The sequence below is a fragment of the Grampus griseus genome, assembly GCF_964374135.1.
Source record: "Grampus griseus genome assembly, chromosome: 12".
NCBI lineage: Eukaryota > Metazoa > Chordata > Mammalia > Artiodactyla > Delphinidae > Grampus > Grampus griseus.
This window is the reverse complement of record NC_139006.1, coordinates 48579631-48601107: the sequence shown is the minus strand read 5'-3', so window position 1 is coordinate 48601107 and position 21477 is coordinate 48579631.

Sequence of the window (21477 nt, the reverse complement as noted above, 5' to 3'; positions counted from 1 at the left end):
CCTTCTGGTCCATCTTAATAAAACATTATTATTAATAAATAGGAATATTCAGCCAATTTTCTATGGCAGGTGTGGTATGCATTTAGTTAATCTAAAAGTGGCTCTAAGTAATTCCAGTAAGTAAGAAAGGAGAGGCCCAGAGCACTCTGTTGTTAAATCTAATTCTCGAAATAGTCTAGCACTGTCAGGAGATATATTAAAACAGTCGCATGCATGTCTTAAGGACAAATTGGACAGGAGATAATTAAGAAGAGAAAGACAAGAACAACTAGAAGACAGGTGGATGGTTGAGTGTTTTCATATAGGCAGGTTGTTTAGATTTAACCACACATCTTTCTAATAGCTTTACTATTTTCATTCTTACTAAAGTACATAGTTCAGTATAGCTCTGCCAATGGTTTTTGTTTTTGTTTTTGTTCCTTCAAAATATGGGTTTTTTTTGTTGTTGTTGTTGTTCTCATTCTTGAATGATAGTTTTGCAGGGAATGTATTTTTATTTGATCATTATTTTCTCTAGGTACAGTTAATATTTCATTCTATCCTTTCACTTTAATTGTTGCTACAGAAAAATCAGCTATTTCTGTTCTATTTTTGTAGGAAATCTGTTTCTCTATTTGCTAATAAGGTGACCTTATCCACTGTGTTCTTTATGACAATAGATCTAGTATTGATTTCATTTTGCAGTGTCTAAGTCTGGTCTATTTGAGTTTCACCTACAATCCTGCCCTGAGTTTCCTGAGATACCCCTGTATCTTTATTAAAAAATTGCTACTTTTGTTTATTTTAAGTTAAAAGGTATATTAGTTTTCTATTGCTACATAACAAATTGCCACAAATGTAGCAGCTTAAAACAACATCCATTTATTAGCTCACAGTTCTGTAGGTCAGAAATCCAGGTGACATTGACTGGGCTGTCTGCTCAGGGTTCACAAGGCCAAAATCAAGGTGTTGGCAGGATGTATTTTCATTTGGAGCAGAGTGTCCTCTTCTAAGCCCATTCAGATTGTTGGTAAAATTCAGTTCCTTGAAGATTGCAGGACTGAGGTCCTCAGTTTCCTTGCTGGTTGTCAGCTGGAGCCACTCTCAACTCCCAGAGGCTGCCTGAATTTCTTGCTACATGGCTTCTAAATCTTCAAAGCTGACAATGAAGAATATCCCTTGTGTCAGATGCTTCTCTGAAGCTTCAAATCTCTGACTCCAGGAAGAGGCCAATCCCTTTTAATGGTTCACCCAATTAAGTCCAACTCACCCTGGATAATTTCTCTTTTTAAAGCCAATTGTATCATGTAACAAGCTAATCACCAGAATAAAATCCATCCTATTAATAGTCCGGAGGATATGCAAGGCATGTATACCAGGGAGTTAGGGTCCTTGGGGGTTCACTTTAGAATTCTGCCTACCACAATACGTGCATGTATAGCAATTAACAATCACTGAGTTCTAATTAAGAGAAAAATTTCAAGAATGAAGTTTCTAGTAGGTAAAGTTTTGTTTTGCGAGAAAAATCTAGGTATTGCTTTGTTTTAATATACTCACTTAGATGATTTGAACCCTCATGAATATACATTTACTGGTATGCAAATGATTCATCTGGTTTAAATTTAACATTGTATTGCTAACATGTCAAATTTAAATAATTAATGGAGGGAGATGGGAAACTGGAGAGTGCATTCTGGAGTCTAATTTTTAATTACAAAAAAAGCTCTGCTTCTGCATATATGAATTTAAGATTAAGACCTCTCTCCAGGTTGCTTCTTATTGCTTTTCCTCTTTTACATCTTTGGCTGGAATGATCTTATTCCAGGTTTGGCCCTGTGGACGTCCCTCCATTAAAAACGATTACTAATTGAATTGTGTCTTAAGATAGTATATTTTGCTTCCTTAACCTTGGCAGGCCTTTGCCTGTATACAGTGTTGCCTGGAAATATGATTTGTCTGCATGAGGATACTAATCTTTATCCTAATCCTAAGTTTTTAACCATCTTCGGTTTATCATTTAGTGTTTGATTTCATCCCAGAAATACTGAAGGTAAGCATACTGTAATTAATGCATAAGACTCTTTCTTGGAAGACGCTTCTATTTCAGGTCACAGTATACATTCATTGAGGTGGAAACAAAGTTTTGGTATGTATTTTGTGGCACCTGATATTTCGTGAGATGAACCACGCTTCAAAAATTTGTTTTTATTAGAAGTAAACCGTTAGACGGCTTGAATTCATCATTTTCCCCACCTCAACCTACAGACGCGAAGTTTTCCTATTCTCTCCCATAGCTTGTTCAGATTTCTCAATACCAAAGTCACCTTAGAACGGACAATCAAACCAAGCGGAGCTTATCACCTGTAGTTCTTGAATTCCTCTTAAGAGGTGATAATGAGGGTAGCATATCAGAAACCTCCCATTTGTGAGTGTAGAAAAAAGTCCTACTGTCTTCACATTAAAGAAGTCTGATCCCGATTCTAATCATGACTACTGCAGTTCACTCGTCCCCACCCCTCCCTCTTCAGTAAGGAGGGAAAGGAGTTTGGCGGGGTTAAACTGGTTAGAAAGGAAATAAAAAAGAGCGGGGAGGTGGCGGCACCGAGAAGGCCTAGCGCGCTCAGAGCCCCAGCAGCACCGGTCTGCAGCGGAAACGCGGGGCAGGCACAGGACCCGCCCGGGAGGCCCGGGGAGCAAGAGCCCGGGGTCCCAGGCGGCTGCCGCCGCGGTTGCCTGGACACCGAGTAACCGAACTGAGGGCCTCGGCCGCCGGCGCCGCGGAGCCGGCGGGGTGGGCAGGCGGAGCCGGTGAGTCTGGGGCGCCCACCACTCCAGCCGTTTGCACGGCTCCCATGGGCGGCATAGAGACCCGAGTACCCTGGGCCGCTTCCGCCTGGGTTAATATCCCATTTGGTCAGTCCCTTAGTTATCAGTCCCTTTCTGGAGGCTGAGGCGAAGCTGTCACTCAGAGAGTATGAGAAAAATCCCCAGGGCCTAGGGAAGGGACGGAAGGTCTCCCTCCACCAGCCGCCCAGTTGTATTTCACGTCACGTTGTCTAAAACTGCATCCCTAGGGTCTTATTCTTTTAAAATAATTATTTCTACCTTTTATTTTGCTTATAAGACCTCCTTGTGGGGGCCGAGTATTATTATTTTGAATTGTTATTTATATGTCTTCTTTTGATATTTCATCTTACAAGTGTCGGCCCGAATATTGCACGTCTTCTTAGGGAAGAGGCTGGGGATTTTGTATTTCTTTATTTGCTCTGCAACACCCCAAATGAGATGGTCCACAACACCTCCCTTCTGCAGATAAGGAAAATGAGGCTCAGGCTGTTACATGACTTAACGAAGGTCAAGAATTTGCAAGCTTCAGACCGGGAACACTAAGGGTCTCCTGACTCCCAATTCAAAGCATTTTCTATTGTTTCTTTCTTGACGTTCATTGGTTGTTCAATAAATGTGAGTTGACTTGGTAGCTTCGCAGGCCTACTTACTACTGTGTGATCCGTCTGGGCATCCTGACCCAAATGTAGCATTCTTGAGATATTCCCCCCCACCCCAACAATTTTTCTTGGTCCTACCATGGCAATAGCAAATTTACCAAAGTTAGGAGCTCAGAGACAAATGGATGGCTAATTGCCAGACATATCAAACAATCTGAAGGATTTTCAGCTGTTTATGTTGAACTATTACCTAGACATTTGCATGTGAGACTAGTGCATTTTTATCTCGAATATATAATACTTCTCATTTTACTGTTGTATTCTGAAGCCTTATTAACAATATCTGGCTAGTTTTCAGAATTATTGAAAATATGAGTTTGAAGTTAATCTGCCCCTTCTCCCTCGGTGAAGTCCCATCATGGTAGTAACTGCCATAGCTCTTATCCACGACCCTGCCTTCTCTCCCCTGCTTTTGTCCAAGATTCAGCATTATCTCAGACTTAACTAACCTGTAACTACATCCTCAGAGTTTGTTCTTCCTTCTCTATTCCCTAGAGAAGTGAATGATACTATGCATACACTCTTTTTCCTTTTTCTTTTTAAATACGGACTTCATTCTCACACTGGCTTATTCCACCAGGCTAGAACCATGACTTCCAAGAGCTCTGCAAATCTCACAAATTGGAAATTTGTGAGCTCTGGACTAACAAATTCTCAGTCTTGTACCTAACAAGAAAAATCTAGAAATGCCCTAGCACAACTCTCCCCTACCCCAACTGGTTCAACGTGCCTATCCCTAGAGCAGTCATGTTGGGGATGGGGCCACTAGGATTGATAGCAATCTATCAAACCATGTGGATGGCGTGGGAAAACAGTATCTCAAAAGAAAGGAGCCCCCTTTCTGGGAAAAAAAGCAAACAATATTTGTCTACCCAGACTTATCTACGCATATGAGAATGTTGCTAAAATGCAACATTAGAGAATTGCTAAAATGCTAGACACCAGAGTCCAGACAAAACAGAAAAGGTGGGAGGTATGATCAGAAAGGAAAAGCAGAGAGATTAAGCACCTGAAATACTCAAAGTAGTTGAATGTGTGTTGTGCTAATGATGTAGGGAGAAAATTGGATTGATCATAAACATTTGTATTATGTACCTGGTGGAAAAGTAGTACATCCACAAGTAGAGATGGTTGCATGGATGAGCCTTAATGATCATGATGTCTGTTTTCGGCACAATAATAACACTAATGAAATATATATGGCATTTTAAAATTGGCATTGAACTGAGGTTAACCTCAGTTATAATGTTATGGAAAAAAGACCACCCAAAGGAAAAGAAACAGAGATAGCTTTTTATTTAGAGCTTGCTATAGCAAGGGAGTCAGACACCATCATTGCTTAGGGCAGAGACTCAAAGGCAGACAGGGGAGTGGGAAAGTTTTACAGTGGAAAAAATAAAGGTTTCAGGTATGCTCTGACTGGAGGCTGTTGACATGGGGAAACTGGAGGCAGGCTAACTAGAAGTGGGGCATCCTATGGGATTGGTTTTAGGGGCTTATTTGGCTTTCTCTGGTGGTCCCAAGTTAGAAGTGTAGGCAAAAAATAGGGGAGCTGGATGTCACTGACAAAGCCCTGACTGTTCTGGGATGATTTACTACAGAGGCTGTGGTTTGGCTTCCTGTGCTGTTTGGTGCAGAGACTGTGAGTTGGAATTCTATTTTTATATGTGATCTGGTCATTATCCATTTGTATATTCAGTCCCTCCACGCTCATAAAAATTTAGTCAGGTAAATTTAATTTTACTCTCTTATTAGGAAAAACTGAGATATGGAGAGATTTGGAAAGGTTAAGTATTATATTCATGAATACATAATTTGTTAATGAACCCTCATTCACTGAATTTAAATCATTACAATTTATTAAGCACTTATTATACACTGGTCAATGGACTAAACAGTTTGCATATATATGTTATATTAATCCTCACAATAACACTGTGAAGCATTATTGTTTTCACCATTTTCCAGTGGAGGAGACTGATGCTCAAATACATTAAGTACCCTTCCCTTCTCAAGGTCATATCTAGGAGCCCATCTGGAATTTAATCCCACATCTAACTGATTTAAAATCTATGTTCCTTGGCACTTTATTAAACTGTCTGATAATCTCCTGCTTTCATCACTATATCACTCTATTTCACCTTAGTTTGTATCTATGTACATTACCATCTGGACTCTTTTCCTAGGTACTTATAGGATCTTTGTGTGAACAGAGATAATTAAAAGTCTTTTCTGTGTGAACTGAAGGGATTCAATCCACTGTCAAGGATGCTGGAAAAACTTTGGCTTTAATCACAAACCAAAGAAATGGATGAGATACCTGGGCATGTAAAATTACATAGTGAAGGTGGAGGGGTGAAGAAATGGTTGAAAATACAGTGAAAGAATACAACCAAGAGGGTATGAGTACCTAAAAAGGATTGCTTCTCTTAATAAACTAATCAAATAGTTTGCATGGAAAATCAATTATTCAAATATCCCTGTACTGATTGTTAGTAAGATGGTTCATGGTTAACTGGACAATTATTTTTCTTTCTTTTAAACTTGTTTTGTGGAATTGAGACTATATTTCTATTTTTTTTCCTTTAGGAAAAAACTAGCCTCAGGAATTGTAATTGTTGAGCCCCAAAATTACACTTGTGACAAATTCCTTGAGAGACTTAAAAACTGAGGATTTTTGCTAGTGAAATTATGTTAGCCAGTGTTAATTATGTGTTAATCACCCTTAGTATCCCACTGCTTTATGGAGCTCAGTTTACTCAGTTTATGCTCTCAGAACAACTTTTTTACAGGCAAGGATATAGCACAGACACAACAGAAGAAGACATTCATGGGGAAAGGTCCAGAGATCTCAGGCATAGATTTCTTTATTCTCCCATCTCTGGGTCACACAGCTACTCTTGGTCTGTATAGGTCTGCAACCACTACATGTGCACATCTCAAGCACCCAGGAAACCCAATCTGTTCATGATGGAGATCTCATAATGAACTCCTCATAATAGGCATATTCTAGGTATGTTGCCAGCCTTTAATTTGTAAGTCCCCTCCTGCAGGCTCTACTGAAATTAAGTACAATTATAAATCCAATTATTATTACTAAACAGTGCTGGCAGGCTGATACATCCTGTTTGCAACAATTCACAGGCCCATGGTTTCAAAACATCTTTTATCTTCAGTTAATGCATTCCATAGCATTGGCCAAGGGTCAGTAGCTCTGTAGGTAAGCTTCAATTAATCCACACCAGCTAAGATGAACCCATTATATGCATGGCCTATGGACACAGCAACTTTTAAACTAAATGCTCAAGCCTTTTTCCATAATAGAGATAGCAAATGAGTAAACATCCCCTCTTGCATCTATATATCATTTCATGTATAGCTCTTTCCATCTCAAATCTGTTCAATTTCTGGAAAAAATGGTCTAATTACACCTTTCCTTCTTCCCCACTCATTCACTCCTGGGTTTCTTGCTACCGAAATTCTGCTAGTGTCATTTAAGGTATATGTTCATGTTAAGTTCACTTATGACCTATTGGCATGGACATTTTTTTCTAGCTTTTATCTCATATAACTTCTTAAAGCTCTTTAGGTTGTTGGCGCCTTCTTGAAACTCCTTTCTCTTGGTTTCTATGATCCCATTCATTTCTGTTTTTCCTGCGATTTTTCTAGAAGTTCTTAGTGTTAATTTTCTTGGCTTTCATTGTCAACATTCCTTCTTGTTGTTGTGTGATCTCATCCACTACCAGCTCCACAATGTTAATATCAAAAAAAAAACAAAAAAAAAACCTCTAGTTCCAGTCTCAAACTTTCTCATAGATTTTGGACAAACATACATTATAACCATTAAAAACCACCCATATATAAAATTAAAAGGCATCTCTCCTCTAAACCCTACTGGTTCTTCTTCACATAGACTCAATTTAATATAATGGTGATAACATTCTTTCATTCCCTCATGATAGAAACTCGGGAGTTATTCTAGACTCCACCTTCTCTGTTACTTACCACATCCAATTTCTCACGAAATTGTGCTATTTATGCCTCTTAGATATCTTTTGGTTCTTTCTTCTCCTCCCCATTTCTACTTCCTCTGCCTTAATTTAAAAAATATTAACCTTGATTACTTCAGTAATGAATCTTTAGTAATCTTCTCCATCTTTTTTGCCTTTCTTCCTATTAACCCTCCATGGCATGGCACTGGACTGTGGCTATCAGATCACTAATATCTTCCTATGAAAGATTCTAAATGGTTAAAAAGTGGTCTTGCTTATTTTTGTATCTTCAGTGCCTAATATATAAGGTATATTCAATAAATGAATACAGAGTTTAGAAAATATGTATAGAAAATGATGATCTGCTACTGACATGCTCTAGAACAATGTTGTTCAAAAGCCTTTTCAATGATAGAACTGTTCGATAATGCAGATGCCACTAGCTACCTGTGGCTACTGAGTGCTTGAAGGTGGCTAGTGTAGTTAAGGAACGGAATTTTTAATTTTAAAGTTTTATATGGCTAGTGTCTATAGTATAGGACAGCACAGCTCTAGGAAATTGCTCTTTAAAAATTTTGTATTTAATTAACTCTTAAGTGGAATAAATTAAAAGCAGTTTTCTCTTTTGCTCCATTAATCACCACTTAAAACTAAAATTCTGGAGATGTTCTCTCACACACTGTTCATTCAAGAAATATTTTTGAACACTTAAGATATGCCATACATGTGGCTTCAAAGAGAAATAAAACACATAATTTCTTCATTCAAAGGTGCAGCAGGAAAACACCAACTGGTAATGGAATTTGATTTTGGAACTGTTGATATTTGTGGGTATTTTGAAGGGTTGATTTAGATAACAGTGGGGAAGAAGATTTTAAATTATTTTTTCTCTTCCTCCTCCCACATCTAGATTTTGAAGTAGCAAATGGGAGTGGACTTGTCAAAATTATACTTGTGATCCCATTTTGGATCCCACTGTCTACTGTTCCTGAAGGTGGTGATAAATTTTGCTGGTTTCTTTGACCTATGTAGTTTTCATTATGTCTCCTCTCTTTTCTACCCTCTATTTTATATCTGCTTGATATCTCAACTGCTTTTAGATTTATTAATTTCTTTGCATTCTACGATCTGATGTCAAAGATAACCCAATATCATCCCTCTGGCTCTAGACAATTCCATTAAACTGTGTCATTCATTACAACTGGCTGTTTGTGGTATGATAGCAAATTTTCAATCACTATGATAGCATTTATAGCCAAGATAATTTAGATTAGTTAGCAAATATTATGCCATGAGATCATGTACAAAATGATATCACTAGGGCCCAGATATGTAGTATATAATGTATTTCTTATTTATTTATTTAACATCTTTATTGGAGTATAATTGCTTTACAATGGTGTGTTAGTTTCTGCTTTATAACAAAGTGAATCAGCTATCCATATACATATATCCCCATATCTCCTCCCTCTATGTCTCCCTCCCACCCTCCCTATCTCCACGCTCTAGGTGGTCACAAAGCACTGAGCTGATCTCCCTGTGCTATGCGGCTGCTTCCCACTAGCTATCTGTTTTACATTTGGTAGTGTATATATGTCCATGCCACTCTCTCACTTCGTCCCAGCTTACCCTTCCCCCTCCCCGTATCCTCAAGTCCATTCTCTACGTCTGCGTCTTTATTCCAGTCCTGCCCCTAGGTTCTTCAGAACCATTATAATGTATTTCTTTACCCACTAATTTGAACACTTATTGCAGAAAAATGCAATAAGAAGCTCTTGGCATAATTTCTTTGTAATAAATTCCGGATGCTGCTTGTTACTTTTGATTTTCCTATTCTCCAGATGGCTACATATTTGCACTCTATTTTTCTGTTATTTCTCTGAGCACAGATTTCTTACTGGGTGCTATTATTTATTTACGTTTATTTATATCTTTGGTTTGTCTTGCAGCAAACAGAAACTGTTCCTCTTAACTGCTAATTTAAGAATAGGAAATTAGTGGAGAGCTTAATTTTCCAGTGTGACTTAATATTTTTCAAGAGCTATACCACTGGATGAATTTTGATTTCTATACTGAACGTTAACAATTTAAATCATTTAGTAGTGAAAATTATATAATTCCTAGAAAATATACTAAGTATTGCTTGTATTGAGATCTTTCCTAAATCACAGTAATTTAAAAAATCCAAACATTTATATTTTAAAATCTTTCAAAAATAGATTAATGAAAGCATTACTTACTTTCTTGCCCCCCCCAGTGGCATAATGACAACCTCATAGTGACATCCACTTTGATTTTCTTTTTTAAAAGTATAGGAAGTATACCTTTCCATACAAAGAAATCACTCTTGTTGAATTATTGCCCAATCACTGAGTGGGAATCTGTTAAGGTGCATTACTGTTTAGAATGAAACATGTAATAGGAAACCTCAGCATATTATTAAATTTTTTCAACTAATGGCTTAAAGCTCTAGTTAAGAGGGAAATAAATCTTCATTGTCAAACTTCACCCTATTCTTCTTTATTTTCTTATTAGTTTTAGTCTCATATTTCCCTTCCCTTTAGATGACTTACTGGGCTCTGGTAAAGAAGGTAAGAAGAGGAACACTGAGTGAATAATGGGTGATGGGGTGTGAGTAGAGGCAGTACATTACCTGTTTTCAATTTAGTGGTTGAGGACCTCCAGGGGGATAAAATGACCTTTTGCCGAGGTCATATTCAAGGGAGAGTTAGTCTTTCCATTTTTATTAAATTTTAATTTGGTAGCTCATATGAACAAGAATTCTTTCTTATTTAGCAACATATGGTTTGTATTAATTCAGTAGCTTGCATTTGGGGGAAGATCATTTAGGGAATCTGGATGAATACAAATCAGCTATATGCTCTGGAGGCTCCATGCCAAGGCACGGATATCCTTTAGCAAAAGCAGAAAAATCAGCACTAGGTAACAATTCTCAGTAGAATTTTATAAGTATCCCTTGTGGGAAAACTCAGGATTCCTCTCAGATTATCCAATCTTTAAACCCTTTGAAGAGTTTACATTAGAAGAATAAACAGCTTTTACTCAGTGTCTTTAAAATCTCTAAACTAATGTTAACAAACACTGAGTAGTTTCTTCATTATTCAAATATAACCTCAGAAAAGTTGATAATATTAGAGTCTTTCTTATAAAGGCAATAAATAAACCTCTGGAAAGGTCATAGTTTATGTATCTTAATACCATATTAATCAATGTAACTGAGTTGTCAACACTTAGTTCCTTAATAGATAATAGATTTGAAATTCTTTGTTGTCGAGGGGCCTAGAGTGTATAAAATTAGCAGGAAGAGCCCTTATTGGCTTGTACACCTAGGAGTACTGTATCGGTGTGTGTGTGTGCACGCGCGTGCACACGTGTTTGGGGAGAGGACATGAGGGGTTAATACTAATATCTGGGCTGGAGAAATATATTACTGCCATCCTGAAGTGAAACTTATGGTTCCCTTAGAAAAACTCTGCTAAAAGGTGGTTAGATTCTACCGGCAGAATGCTTTTATTGATGTAGAAAGCATAGCTCTTAGTCTACAAACTGAGCTGTGTAAAGAATACCACACTTAAAATTTTCCTCTAAATCAACTGGATTCCAGCTTGGTGGCCCCATCCCACCAGTTTAGCAGGAAATTTACTATTATTCAGTCTTGGTATCGTCTCTGTCCTGCTCCCCAAATGGAATCAAACCATTCGTGCCAAGTATCTGGGGTCTTTGGATGCACCAGAGCATCTAGAAATGTAACTATCCCACCCAGCAACCTCCTTCCATGTGTCCTCTGGTCCACTGGGAGTCCCAGGCTTTTCATGGGCCTGGTTGATTACACAGGTCTTCTGGCTAGATGTCCCCTAGGAGTGTGGAAGCTGAGTGCAACTGGAAGTCCTCATGCCTCTGATGCAGTCTCTCTGACTGCACCCAACAGTCATCCCCCCAACCCCCAGGTCTGGTCATCTCCTTGGTTGCTGCCACAGCCTTCTTGGACTCACAGACTTCCTCTATCACCAAGTCTTGGGGAATACTTCTATCTACCATATTGATCTTACCTTCCTCTCCAGGACACCCCAAGAGCTAAAGATCAAAGTCACTACAGGCTGCCTCTGCTCTTCTCCAGGCTAAAAACCTTACAACAAAGAACTACGAAGTCTTGTTATGAGATTAAAATGGAAGAAGGGGGTGAGGGAGCATATGGGGAGAACACATACAAGTTAATATTTCAATAGATTTATCTGATAGAATAATATTTTTAACAAGCATAGTGTTATTTGGGGGAAAGGTGGATGTGATTTGGTCACTTGGGAACCTAATCATCCTTTACTGTAAGAGCAGTTCCTAAGAGGGGTATTTATATCACTGGTGACAACAAGATTAATTTGTGACCATCCCTAACCATACTTATAGCTAAGTGATTATTTTAATATCTAGTAGAAAATATATATTAAAATGTGAATTGGTGTAAGTTACTTAAATTACAGCATAGGGAGTACATGAACCTAATAACAAAAAAACTGATGGTGGTATACAAATGATCAGATGTGAAATAATACAGTATGACCTTGTTTCTATGAAAAATTATGTTCCTAAATTCAAAATCACAATTAAATTATGTTCATAATTGAGAATGTCTGTAATTCAGATATTCCAAGAAAAATGTGAAAATGCTTTACTACACAGGAAGTATTCTTAGCTTTCAACACACAGAACTTTATAAAATACAAGTGGTCTGTTTTGCATATTCTACTATGACATTGTTAAAGGAGTAATCACTTATAGTTCACTTATGTCAACTTGATTCTTCTAGTTTTGAAGACAGTGTATCATCATTTCAGCCATTTCCATTATTATTGCTCTTTTTCATTTTTAAACAATTATGGTTTTAAACTACTGATCAATATTTTAAATCAGCTAATTGTTTTAATAATGCAACGCTCTATTAGAACAGCTTAGACTATGCTATGTAAAAATTCACAAACCACAGTGATTTAATGAAACAAAGGCCTCTTTTTTAATGATGTCACAGTGATGTAGACAAGGGAGTTTTCCTGAGTGGGTGTTTTTTAAGAGATGGCCCAGGGACCCAGTTTCTATCACTGTAGCTCTAAGATGCAGAACACATGGCTTCCAAGGTTGCTGTGGAAAGGAAAAGAGGGCTGGAGGAGCAAATGGAATGTTTATAAGGTCAAGGATTACTCTAATTTAGTTTTCCTATGTGCCCAAGAAGAGAAAATTATGCAATGAACACATAGTGTTGACTCTACCACAATCCCCAAATATAATTCAGAATAGTTAAGATATAAAAGAATATTTAGTCAAAAGTGCTTCATTGTGCACTTAATATTTATTGCTGACAAAAAATGTTATTTAAGAATGAATAAAACCCCACACTAGGCTTATTGTGGTTAGGTTTAGAAGCTATCAGAAGCCTGCTTTTTTTTTTTTTTTTTTTTTTGTGGTACGCGGGCCTCTTACTGTTGTGGCCTCTCCCGTTGCAAAGCACAGGCTCCGGACGCGCAGGCTCAGCGACCATGGCTCACGGGCCCAGCCGCTCCGTGGCACGTGGGACCTTCCCGGATCGGGGCACAAACCCGTGTCCCCTGCATCGGCAGGCGGACTCTCAACCACTGCGCCACCAGGGAAGCCCCAGAGGCCTGCTTTTTATTCAAGCAAGGCTGTTCTAGCATATTTCAATTTTGGAAAAACAAAGGCTAATCTTTTTGGGAGATAATTCTTTGTAGGTGCAGATATATCCGAAGTGATCAAAATAAATTCGATTTATGAACCAATACTTTTTCTTATAGTAGCTGTGCCTTATCATATCTCATAATTATCTATACATGTTCCAAAAGTGTTGAAAAATGAAAAGGTTACATTTTAGGTGGGAGAGAAATAATTTTATAAGCAGGTGCTTATCTTTTTACATGGAATGACTGGAAAACCTAGCAGATTAGAACCTAACTCTCACAGTGAAGCAATCTCAAGTTCAAGTTTACTTTTGTTAACAAACAGATTCTCTGGTTCCAGGGATTGCAAATGTTCTATATCCTCTAGTAGTTTGAATGATTAATGAAGATAAGTGATGTACAACGTGGGTACCTGAAAAAAAAGAATATCTAGGTGAAAGTGATTTTTCTTTTCATTTTCTAACTCATTAAGTATGGTTACCTGAATTAAAAGACGTCTGTTTAAAAAAATTTATGATTTCCTTTCTCAAAGAGAAATTATATTATTTATATTATATACTATTTTCTCTACCCTACAGGATTTAGGTATTCCATTCGGAATGTAAATATGTCATCGCCTTAGGTGACATCCCTTTGCAATTTGCATGTCTATTACTTTTTCCTATGTGATAACATGATTCTTCTATTACTTTACTGTATAATAACTCTGCAAAAAATGTTTTTTTTTTTATTAATGACTGATGGCTAAACACTTTTCCTATATTAATTTGCTCTCTCTCCCTCCAGTGTGTATGAGCATGAGCCTGTGTGTGTATAGGGATTGCCAGTTCCAGGTCCTTTGTTAATGTTTTCTGTTTGTATGTTTCATTTTTTAAACCAATTTTTCCAACTATTTATATATTAAGCCAGAAACTACTTGGTTACCCACATTTTAATAATCTCTTCCTGATTTGAGTGATATTTTTTATAGCAAGTGGCTTTAAATTTTTGTTTAGCCGTATCTTCTCTAGAACATTATGTGTTTTGCTGCTATGCTCAGAGGCCTTTCTCATCTTATTTTTACATCAACAGTTTCCTCTGGCTGTTGTTTTTCTTTTACATTTAAGCTTTAAATCTATTTAATTTTGAGACTAATTCTGTAGTCTCAGAGACTTTGTAATCATTTCCCCTGATTCCAAAGTTCAACCAGGTTTACATTTTACAAATGGAACATATTGCACAGTTTATTCTTATTTTAAAGTCAATAGCATATTAGAGGGTCCTGAGAACTCTTTTCTTACTTCTGTTTCACCCTAGGAACACTGGCCCTCTTTAGCAGGAGTACAGCATGGTGGTCGACTCCAGGGCTAAATCTGGTGCTGCACTGCCAGCTACATGACACTGGCGAGTGCTTTCTCCTTTGCAAAATAGGGCCAGTAATGGTACCTAGCTCACAGGTTGTTGTGAAGAGTAAATGCATATGTGGTATGTTTTAAGTATAAGCTATCATTTTTGTTTTCCTTGGGTCAAGATCCCTCTATTTCATGAGTCAGTGATATCTCCAAATAAACGGAAACTTTGGGAGGGCAGTGGTTATTCTCATACTGTTCTTGCATTCCACAAAATGTCTATCAGAAATAGGTAGAAGTGATCTATAAATAGTTATGAAAATTCTAAAAAAGTAAAATCAAAAGGCACATTTCTTCAGGAGCAAAAGCTATCTCACAGTAAAATGGAATAGTATTTTCTAATCAATAAAGAATTTCTTCCATAAGAATTTTAAAAGTCAAATTTATAAGAATTTGTTATTTTACATTGGAGACAAGGTAGTTAATGAATATGAACGGCAAGTACTTTATATTTTGTCAGCAAGTGTTTCTCAGTACACTCACTGTAAAATCATTTGATGTGACTCAGAGGTGAAATAATAATTTAATACATGATATTGACCTATGAAATAATTTAACGTCATAAAAACTGACTTGATTTGCTTGCCGTTCTTTATGTCTCAAGTAATTGCCAAAAGGTGAAAGCTCATTTCTCAGACAAATTCAGATACAGTACGAGATATCTTTATGAATATATGTGTAGAAACTGGCTTTTTCAGTACTAATTTGATTTGTAGAAAAAGATGACATTTAATCTTTCTGAAGATGTGCTCAGCTTTAGTAAAACCATGAGATGTAATATTTAATGCATCTTAATCTGTTGAATGTAATACAGACATAAAGTCAATAGAACTCCATCAAAGAAAGAGAGAAGAGATTAGGAATCAGAGGAATAGAGTTTAAAGATTTATAAAAGAAACTATTATAGGTATGGATAGAAAAAAATGTAGAAAAATGCCTTGTCTTTTTGCAATTTTCATTACTATTTTGCAATAGCCTCAACACTGTCACAAAACAATCTATTGTATAAAAAAAATAAAAGGATTAGAAAAACTACGCTGTTTGTGAAAGCAACACTCAAGGCAGGATTTATATAAGAGTACAGGGAGAAGGAGTAGGTAAATTTGTTTTGTGATGAGAAGTAAAAGGAGACATTATATATATTACACTATATTACATAGAGACTTAAGGAAAGGAAGACTAAAAAGAATGTGTAAGGGATGACAGCATGGAAGTAAGGCTCGTTTTTATGACTGGTGTGGCTGGAATATAAAACATGTGGTAAAGAGGCAAGGAATATTTTTATTTTCATGGACATGTAACTTCTAGGCCTTGTGTTAAAATTCCTTGGTATTACTAAAAATATACAAGATATAATCAAATTGATGAATACCTTGAGGGTACAGAATATGTACCCTAGAATATTCTTTTGTACCCTAAACAAGTAGCACTGTGACACAAACAAGATACGAACTGAAAATTGTGAAACGAATCAATGAATGGATGAAATGAAATAAACTAAGAATTATCAAATATTAAAGTGAAGTGGATCTTAGAAGGTAATTCTGTCCAGTCTCTAGACATTTTCTAAGTTCTTCCTATACAATACTTAAATGATTTTGTAGCTTCTCCTTAATCACTTTTAGTGATATAATGCTTTCTACCTCACAACATAGCTTTGCTCACTGTTGGAAAAACTGGAATTATTAGAAACATCCCTGCATGACTGACAAAATATTCTTCCTCTTGGTGTAGAACCACCAGCTATGAGTTTGCCTGCCATTTTTGGAATAGGGCCTCTAGGAGGGTCTGCTTGGTCTTCCCTATCTTCTCCCCAAATACATCACCCCCCAAATTATAGTGAGGGCAGCTATGCAAATAGACAGCAATTTTACCCTGGCCATAACTGTGGCCAGGAATAGAAAGCAGGTTCAAACTAGTCCAATAATAATATCCTGACTTCCTAGCAATAAGGAAGGCCAATATTTGATTGGGTCAGATACAGGCACTTGGTCCAAGTAAGGCCAATTAAAATCCTCCCGAGATAACTGGAATCAAATCTGAGAAAAAGTCAACATTTCTTTGGTGGCTGAATCTCTACAATATAAAACTCAGGAGGTGTCAGCAGCCAAGATTTCTGAAACACAGAAAACGTCAAGTTGTAGAAGGAAAACTAGAACAAGTACGAAAAGAATATCTGAGGCTGAGGCACAGAGAATGCTGATGGCATCTGAGTCCCTGTATTCCTGCTTCTCTTACAGATGGATTGCTGATATTTCCATTAATTAACCAGTGTCTTTTCCATAAACGCTCCTTTTAATGTTGTAGTTTTTCCTCGTTTTTTTTTTTGTGTGTGTGTGTTTTTATGTTTTCATTTCTGCTTATGCTGAATTTCTCTCATCTACAACTAAAGAAGAACCAATATAATTGGCAATCTGGCTCACAGGCCCAGCCGCTCCACGGCATGTGGGATCCTCCCGGACCAGGGCACGAACCCGTGTCCCCTGCATCGGCAGGCGGACTCTCAACCACTGCGCCACCAGGGAAGCCCCTGGTTTAGTGATTTTAGAACGTTAGTCTCAGTAGTGATTGGTCATCCTTCTGGTCAGTCAAGTTCCAAATCTCTGATTACGGGCCTTGGCCAGGATCCTGACTCTGATTCCCATTTGCTGCCTTGCTTGATGGTTTGCATTTATACTCTGTGCTCTTTACTGGCTATATTTAAACTGGTTTAGGGATTTAGAAGCTATAAAGATAGAATATTTGACATAATTTTTGTTTGAACCATAATGTTAAATGAGCTTAAAAATCTCAGCTTACGATAGGGTAAAAAGTTGGAGGAAAAAAATAATTACTTTTGAATATTATAACAGTTTATGAAGTACTTCCCATTGTCAGATCTTTTTTAAAAAGTCTTCTTTGTGAAAAGAATGTGGATTTTAACATTTAGATTAGAATAAAATAAACCAGCTGAATTATAGATAAAGCCAGTGAGAGTAAACAAATAAATATAGTGTTCATAATTACTGGAAGAATATCAGTATATTTGCACTGTTTACTGCAAAGAATGTGTGAATGAATCATGGCTACTGAAATGATTTAAGGTAAAGTTGCTTAATATTTTTATGAGAATATGAAAGAACAGGAAAGTAGCACATTAATTCATAGTCTTATCAAAGCCATTAAAATAACACGGATACAAAAACAAACAGCATCTTACAAAGATAAAATCTATAAATACATACAACTTATTAGGTTTTAGAAGAGCAGATGCTACTTTCTGTCACTGACTTTAAGGCTTTAAATTTTGTAGGTGTTGGCTATGAGTCTCTAAGTTGTCTAAATGCTGACTTTTGATATTGTTTGTGGATTTGGGCAATGGGTGGCTGATTTACATGCCTAATTCCATTAAAAATATTTTTCTTCAAATAAAAACACTGGATAAACTAGGAGAAGATCTTTGTAACGCATATTAATAACAAAGGACTATATCTAGAACTGTTGATTAAAAAAAAAAAAAAGCACAACCCAGCATGTATTTCCCCATGTTTATACTCTAGAGATACTCTAGTATAATTCACAAAGAAAAGTATAAAGGAATCTTATAGAAGACTTAGTTACAATAGGGCAAATATTTGAAAAAAACAGAAATGGTCATCAACAGGAAACTGAACAGAATTCTGTACAGCAGTGAAAAAGAATGAAATACAGCTATATGTAACAACAGATAAATCTCAGAAACGTACTAAACAAAAAAGTTGTAGAATGATTTGTAGGGTATAATATCATTCATATAAAGATGTAAAACTCTAAACCAGTATTGTAGAGTATATTGTTTTGAAATACATATGTAATAAAAATAAACTGAAACCATGGGGATTATATATTTGATGGTTGTAATTTCTGGTGAGGGAAGAAGGGAACTGTGACCACTGAGGAATACACTGGAATCTGAATGTTACTGTTAACCACTTACTTCTTAGGCTGCATTGTAAGATGCAAAGTTTTTTTTTAATATTGCTATGCAATATTTCACAATATTTAAAACAAACAATTACAAATAAAATCATGAGAGGAAATGGCTAATATGAGAAGGTTTTCTGTCTAGAAAGATAGGTAGCTCAGAAATTTTGTGTTTTAAACAAAATTTGAGGAATATAGTGATTTGCCAAGATGCCAGCCTATGAGTGGTGAAACAAAAGGAATTCTACATGTCATATGCTATTCAGGTTTGGAAACAAGCAAAAATTCTAAATGAAAACTGAAACAAAGCCAATGCCAAAAAGCATGACTAGAAGGAGGGGAAGGTGACAGTCCCAAACCAAATCTGTAGGATTATAAGCTGATTGCAGGTATTTCATTCTTTCATGCATTTTTTTTCATTCACGCATCCTTTCATTTTCAACAAGACCTTTTGGAACCCCTCCAATGTGCCAGGCATTGTGATAGATCTGTGCTGTCCAACATAGTATCCACTAGCCATATATGGTGATTTAAATTGAAATTAATTAAAATGAAATACAATTAAAAATCTATTCAGCAGTTACATTAGCCACATTTCAAGTGAATAGTGATTCTAAGAGATCATGTGGCTTAGTATAATGCTTACCATTTTGGACAGCACAGATTTGGAACACTTTTGTCATTGTAAAAAGTTCTATTTAATGGTACTATTATAGATGCTAGGACGACAGCAATGAAAAACCCAGACTCTGAATTTTAATGGAAAAAAGAGGAAATAAAGGAAACGATTATAAACTTGTAATATATGTTAATAATGAGTCATTAGAAGAAATATAGTAGAGTAAGTGGATAGAGAGTGAAGGGGGTGATCTGATGCAGGGATTTTCATAAGGAATCATAGCAGTGGAAGGAAAGGCATTTCCATTTATTGGAAGGGAACTGAAAAGAAAAAAATGTGTGGCTTCATAAATGCCAACAGAAACAACTGTTTTAAGAAAAGAGCACAAGAATTTTACAATTGTAATCAGAAGCAATAAATCAGGAAGGAGAATGTTATGAGCTCCCTGGCACAAGTAGAGGGATAAGACAAACCAGTAGAGGGATACCCTGCATTGTCAGAACAGGAGGAGGCCATGAAGGGCACAGATTTGTTTGGTGATATTAAATTAGAATATAAGTCTGATTCCTTCTAATTCCTCTCTGAAGCAGGGGGTGATATTTTTCAAAAGAAACAAATTGGAAATAGATAGTTTAAGAAGATGTAAGGTTTGAAACAACTGATGTCTAAACTTTTTTATCCTAAAATTAACTCTCCCTTACCTACCCTTCTTATGACTCTATTCCTCCTCATGACCCAATTTCTAGAACCAAAATATTCATTGTTTTCCAACTGAGTGGAACCATTCCAGCTTTAATAACCTAGCCCAATTCAAAAATCATATCTGTAATTCTTTCATCCCCTCTTCCAGTAGCCTATCTAATAATGTAGCTCATGTCCCGTCTTCTCAGGAATCTGTGTTTTTTGGTAGTAGTGCACTGATAAATATTTAATAACCACATCTCAAGACAAAAACAAAAACGGAAATAAGACCTGATTTGTGGCATTTGCTGATTTTCATGGTATAAATCTACTCACCATGGTTGATTTCAAACTACCATGTGGTCTCAACTGACTTGCAAAATTAATGAAAATTTAACAATCAGCTTTCTGGCAAGACCTGTGAAGGGCAAGTTAACAAGCTAGTCGGCCATGGTGAAAACAGCCTGAGGGTTTCTGGCAGCAGGGATCAGGCCCAGGCTGATAGGATGCTTCTGGATGAATGTCAGCTGGAATGCTCTAGACCTTTTTGTTGTTATTTTCTGCTCTTGCATTAGGGCTGGTTCTAGAGTTAATTATTTACAATTACTCTTTCTGGGCCATTCTTAGCTCATTCCTGCTTTAGGACTTTTGCATCTCAGCTCTTCCTGGATGACTCCTCCCTAAGATCTTTTGGCACATTCTCTCAGTTCATTATACTCAGCCGTCGTTTCTCAAAGAGGACTTCTCCCTGATTCCCTCTTTAAAATGGACTCCCTCCCACCTCCACGCTGTCTCCTCCAATCACTGCTCTGCTTTGTCCCACATGTTATGGTATGTTTATATTCATAATCATTGTCTAAAAATTTTTCTAAGTTCCATTGTGACATGTTCTTCTATATAGTTTATTTATAGTTTATTTCTTAATTTCCACAAGCATGAGAATTTTCTAGGTATCATTTTTTTCTTTTCTTTTATAGCTTTATATATTGTAAGCTTTTTATTTCAAGATAATTATAAATTCACAGGAAGTTGCAAAGAAATATACAAGGGGGTTTTCTGTCTGCTTCACCCACCATCCCTCAATGTTAGCGTCATAAGTTACTATAGTACAATATCAAACCACAAACCATAGAGCTTATTCAGATTTCACCAGTAATACATGCACTTATTTGTGTGTGTATATATAGCTCTATGAAATTTTATTACACGTATAGCTCTGTGTAAGAACCACCCTGATCAAGATACTTAACTGTACATCATCATAACACTCTCTGATGTCACCCCTTTCCCACCTCTAGCCCTAGACAACCAATGATTTGGTCTCCATCTCTATAATTACATTATTTCATGAATAAAATGGAATATGCAATACAAATCTTTTTGAGATTGGCTTTTTTTCACTCAGCATAATTAATATGGGGTTCATCCAAGTTGTTGAGTGTATAGAGACTCTGTTCCCTTTTACTGTGGGGTAGTATTCCACACTACAGATGTATACAGTTTGTTTCACTATGTACCACAGAAGGTCATCTGGGTAGTGTGCAGGTTTTGGGTAGTATGAACAAAGCTCCTAAGAATATTCTTGCATAAGTTTCTGAGTGAAAATAAGTTTTCCTTTTTCTGGGATATATGTTTAAGAATGCAACTGCAGGGTCATATTGACAA